Raw genomic sequence first — 5,691 nt, 5'->3', positions numbered from 1 at the left:
CTTTTTTGTTCTAGAGCTTGTTGAGCTGTGCCCTCAGCATTAACCCTTTTGGGATCATGTGTGTGTGTACTTGGTGTGTGTTTGCGTGCGTGTGAACCTTTGTGGATTGTTGGCTTGGGCAGTTGCTTTATAATATAAAGCGGGGCGAAAGCCTTTTTTGATAATGTTATTCAACTGGCATGATATAACTAGGGTAATCTTCTCTGCACACTCCTTAGAGAAAAAAACATATTTTAGAGAGAAAAATATATTTTTCATGTTACGTGCAAACCCTCTTATAATGTTTTTAAAGTTCAGAAAGAATTTTGTAATCACTAATGTGCATTTGGTAACTTATCAATTAAACACCAATTTCGTATTCATTTTTTTGTTTTGTGTACATAAATGTATGATCCTCATGATTTTAGGTTCTCAACAATAAATCAACTAATGAAGGTAATAGCTCTTTACACTTGGTTAACTAACTCAAAAGGGAGATATAGAGTATCTCGATGATGCATCTAAATGCGGTCTTAGTCATCGGCGACTATGATTTATTTTTCTTCCATTGCAACGCACTGGTCCTTTTGCTTAGTTCATAACAATAATCATATGGATGTGCCGTGCACTCCACTCTGCATACCACGATCGCTATTCCTTTAGTTCGAAATTACTCGTCCAAGAAATGAATGTATCTAGATGTATTTTAGTTGTAGATACATCCATTTTTGTGACAAGTAATTTCGAACGGAGGAAGTAGTAGATGATAACATATCAGCAATCTTGTTGCCAGATGTATAATGATCAGAAAAGAGGCCGGGCCTAAAATGCGGTGCGAGCAATACCGCCACAGCACGACATGAAAATCAAAAGCCTCCCTATGAAGAAGAAAGGAAAGCCTTGCCGGTGCACGACACGATACTCGCCATATCGGGATCGGCATGGCATGCCGTGCACTCCACTGGCGCACAGTGCCACGCAATGATCGCATCCATCCATCACACAGACGGATCAGCCAGCCTTGCAAGGCGCACACTGCCATTTTGAAGCTACACTGCACGATGCGTTTTGTCCTCTCCGTTGGCGCCAAAAACACGCTACTGCGGAAAATGGAAGCTCTGCCACCCTGAAAAACCCCCGCAGGCCGCAGCACCACCTCCCCTGCCAAAGCTCTCTCACTCGCTCGGCACCGCTTCTCCAAGATTTCCTCCTCCCTCTTCCACCACTGACAACTGCATTCCACTCATGGACGGCGACCGGATCCGTGCGCGCCGGTGGGCGGACGAGGACGAGGATTTGCGGCCACTGAAGGTGGTGTTCGCGTCGCCGGCGGAGCACTTCACGGACTCGGCACCCATCGGGAACGGCAGCCTCGGTGCCATGGTTTGGGGCGGCGTCGCCTCCGAGAAGCTCCAGCTCAACCGTACGTACCAGCTACCTCCCCCGTTCCCTACGCTTTTGCCCTCGTCTTGAGTAGCTGCCTGTCATTCCTTGTTCACGACGGTTGTTTCAAACGGAGCACGTACCGGGATCAGATCAGCAAACCGGGTTGTGACTCATGAGTCATGACTCGACCAAGAACGGCACCTGGAGGGTGTTCGACGAAACTCCCGAACCAAACCACCCTCCCTTCCCTTATATGATTATCATGGCAAGTGAAAGGATAAAGTAACCATAATTGTTTTTGCAGTTGACACTCTCTGGAGCGGTGTGCCGGGAGATTACACCGCCCCGAAAGCACCTGCTGCCCTCGCCGTCGTCAGGAAGCTCGTCGACGACGGACGGTTCGTGGATGCCACCAGTGCGGCTTCGGGCCTTTTCGGTGCTCAAACAGAGGTATGCTATATGCCATGCTGTTCTGCTTTGCACGTCAGAGCATGCTATTGATTGTTGTGTCGCGGTGAGGCCAGACCTAGCACCATGAATTCCTTGGCCCTTGCCGTCGTTGAGTATTGTTCCCAATTACGATATGATGCATCGTACTGCACATTAAATGTGTGTTTTACTTCGTTATATAGTTGGGCCTTTGGTTCACGATATATGCAACATTTTAGCCGTTACTGCACCATGGCTGTATGGTCCGTTGGCAAAAAAAATGTTGGAAGAGCAAGAGACCTTTTTTTGTCTTACTTGTAAAAACCACTTAAGGTAAAAGGTCATTGTTTCGTTAACTTGTTATAAGTTGAAAAGTAGCATGCTTATTTCCAAAAATAGCATATCTTAGCCGAAGAAATTGAACTAAACTTACCATTGATTTTCAAGTTAAAGGTTATTGTTGCAAGATGCAGTATTACGCAATAGAAGTTCGTAACACTATCTTATCTTGATGCTATGAAGGTCTACAAACCTCTTGGAGATATGAATCTAGAGTTTGACACATCCAATCAGGAGTATAGTTCCTACAAAAGGGAGCTTGATCTGCATACTGCTACAACAATTATCACGTACAACATTGGAGAAGTTCAGTACACAAGGGAGCACTTCTGCTCAAATCCACACCAGGTCATTGTTACCAAGATTTCAGCAAACAAACCAGAACATGTATCATTGACTTTATCGTTAAATAGTAAGTTAAACCACAGAGTTCGTGTAATGAATGCAAATGAGATGATTATGGATGGCACCTGTCCAGCACAAGGACACAAGCTACAAGAAAATGAAGCCAGCGATGCTACTGGTATCGGGTTTGCAGCTGTCCTTAGCCTGCAGATGAGCGGCACTGCTGCAAAAGTAGCAGTTCTAAATGATCAGAGTTTGAGAGTTGACAATGCAGATTGGGTGCTTTTGCGGGTTACAGCTGCTTCCTCATTCAGTGGGCCTCTCGTGAATCCGTCAGACTCAAAACTGGATCCTGAATCAGCAGCTCTGAGGGCCATGAATATGAGTACGAATTTCACCATGTTAGTCTGCGGCTATCACAAGCACCAGCTATAGAAAAAATAAACATGAAAGAAGTTGGTGAAGCCATCAAGACTACAGAAGAAAGAGTGAATGGTTTTCGAAGCGACGAGGATTCTTCTTTGGTTGAACTTCTCTTCCAATATGGTCGATATCTGCTCATTTCATGCTCTCGACCTGGAACACAGATATCTAATCTGCAAGGAATTTGGAATCAAGATCTCGTGCCTGGATGGGAGTAAGTTATTCTTATGTCTAAAGTTATTGCATCGATATCCTTTATTTTTCATTTCCCTTATCTGTTTTTTATATGTGAGGCGATAACTACCTACTCTAATACATGCACTTGCTGATGAATTGATTATAAAATATCTGACTTGCTAACTAAGGCAACTGGGAGATATTGCTGGGGGCTGCAGTTGGCCAGAAAGGCTTTCATTTATAATCGTTCCCTCACATGAAACTTCCATTTTTTTTCTTGAGATGTCATTTTCTCTTTTCTGTTTGTGGTCCATTTAGGTGGTGTTTTGATTAGGGGGGGAGGAGATTTAGTTTCAAATTTGAACCAAGTCTGGGAATTCCCTTTCTCGCTATGTGAATAGGGCCTTAAGAATCAAATATTCATACTGTTTTAATTTTGCAGCTGTGCTCCGCACCTCAACATAAATCTTCAGATGAATTATTGGCCAACACTTCCTTGCAACCTTACTGAATGCGAAGAACCACTGCTTGATTTCATAGCAGCTCTTGCAGTTAACGGAACTAAGACTGCAAAAGTAAGTTCTACTGCTTTCAATATTTGATTTTAGTGAAACAGCGAGGTTACCACAAATATGAGTAGCATGAGAATAGAATTGTAATACCTTGCGGAGTTATACTAGGGAGAAATATGTCATATGCCACCAGACAACACATGACCAAGTTTGTAAAGGCATCACTGAAATCTACTTACTGAACAGTTTAATTTCTTAGGTCCCACGACAGTTGCTACAGATGTGTTATCTCGCCGCGGGAGCTAAACACACACACACACACACACACACACACACACACACACACACACACACACACATGTGCATGTCGGTAGACTATCTGATTTAGATGCATGACACAAAGGTAGACAGGTAGTCACTGAACTTTAGATTTTGTTCTGATTGCTTAGTCCTGCAAACAGTAATTTTGTTTATGATAATCGTGCTTATACTTGTTAACTCTAAACTGAGGCGAAGTTACCTAGACGAGATCAGTGTCTTTCTTCCATTCATAACATACTTAACATGTAGAAGAATCAAAACATCTGATTGCTGGGGAATTCTTTGTTTGTGACAGATCAATTACCAAGCAAGTGGCTGGGTAACTCACCACGTCTCAGACATATGGGCAAAATCATCAGCTTACAATGAAGATGCCAAGTTCTCAGTGTGGCCAATGGGGGGTGCCTGGCTTTGTACGCATCTTTGGGAGCACTACCAGTATTTATTGGACAAAGTAAGAAATAGATATGCTTTAATATTGTTAGCTCATATCAATATTCTTACTGTATTATTTTGCAAATCTAGTCTGGTTACAACTTCTCAATGTTTTGCAAGTTTTATTTACCACATTTTTATTCTCTTATTGTGCAACTTGTCTTCGATTCATTACTACCTTGATACTGACATAATTACGGGGTTCTGCAACACTGGAATGCTTTCTGAAACTATATTTCTTGTTAAAACTGTATCAAGGATGTCCCAGTGTTCCTACAGCAGTATCATTTGGCATCTCACAGTTTTGAAATTCTTATTATTCTTTTAAGTTTCTTCTAGGACTTTTTGAAGAACACTGCATATCCATTGTTGGAAGGATGTGCGCAGTTTCTGACTGATTGGTTGATTGAGGGACCTCGAGGTCTTTTGGAAACAAACCCCTCTACTTCTCCCGAGCATGTTTTCATTGCTCCAGGCACTGGTGGTCAGCAAGCTAGTGTAAGCTATTCAACTACAATGGATATTGCAATCATCCGAGAGATATTTTCGGCAGTCATTTCTTCTGCAGAGGTAACAATTAATGCCGTAACTGGTTATAACACTATAAAACATAATCAGAAAGATAAAAAATATATGCTGGTGTAGTTTCTTTTGTTGTTGTTTGTGAAATATGTGTTGACTCGATCATCTCTCAAGATAATATTTTGATGCTACTACACAACAGATTTTAGGAAAATCTGATACTCCTCTGGTCCAGAAGATCAAGGAAGCGCTTCCAAGGCTCCCTCAGAATACGATTGCTGAAGATCAAACACTCATGGAATGGGTAAATGCTCAAGCTCTGCTTGGGTTTGGATTTATTTCTATTATAATATGACTCACATCTTGGTGTTTTTCACGGAGGCACAAGATTTTAAGGACGCTGAAGTTACCCATCGGCACCTGTCACATCTCTTCGGTCTTTATCCTGGTCATACTATAACTATGCAGAGAAATCCTGAGATTTGCGAAGCTATTTCTAATAGTCTTCACAAACGAGGTTTGCATAACACAAGGAATAACTGCATTTAATTACGTATTATTAAGTGTCAACGTAGTATATAACTAAATAAATGGATGTTAATGCTCTGTTTACCTGAATATGGGATGCAGTCCTAGGGTTTTCCGGCTTAAACGAGCTTTGCCCTAGTTACTAACATGTTAAAATATATTTTTATACAGTGTCATAAACATCTATGGACCAAATATAGTAATGGATACAGCAGATTAGTCTTATGGTTTTACTTGTTCAGTATAAAATAGCTTATGCTTTCCTTACAGTACATGTCTACATTTGATATGTCCT

At 41.8% G+C, this 5,691-nt stretch overlaps 1 pseudogene; it reads left to right on the top strand.

Moving 5' to 3' along the window:
- The first annotated feature begins 1,074 nt into the window (after positions 1 to 1,074).
- The window catches only part of LOC123156724 (alpha-L-fucosidase 2-like), a 14,294-nt pseudogene continuing 9,677 nt past the window's right edge, over positions 1,075 to 5,691 (top strand).

The sequence above is a fragment of the Triticum aestivum genome, chromosome 7B (assembly GCF_018294505.1).
Source record: "Triticum aestivum cultivar Chinese Spring chromosome 7B, IWGSC CS RefSeq v2.1, whole genome shotgun sequence".
Classification (NCBI taxonomy): Eukaryota; Viridiplantae; Streptophyta; class Magnoliopsida; order Poales; family Poaceae; genus Triticum; species Triticum aestivum.
The sequence above is the reverse complement of the archived record's forward strand: the minus strand, read 5'-3'. Positions and strand labels throughout refer to the sequence as shown.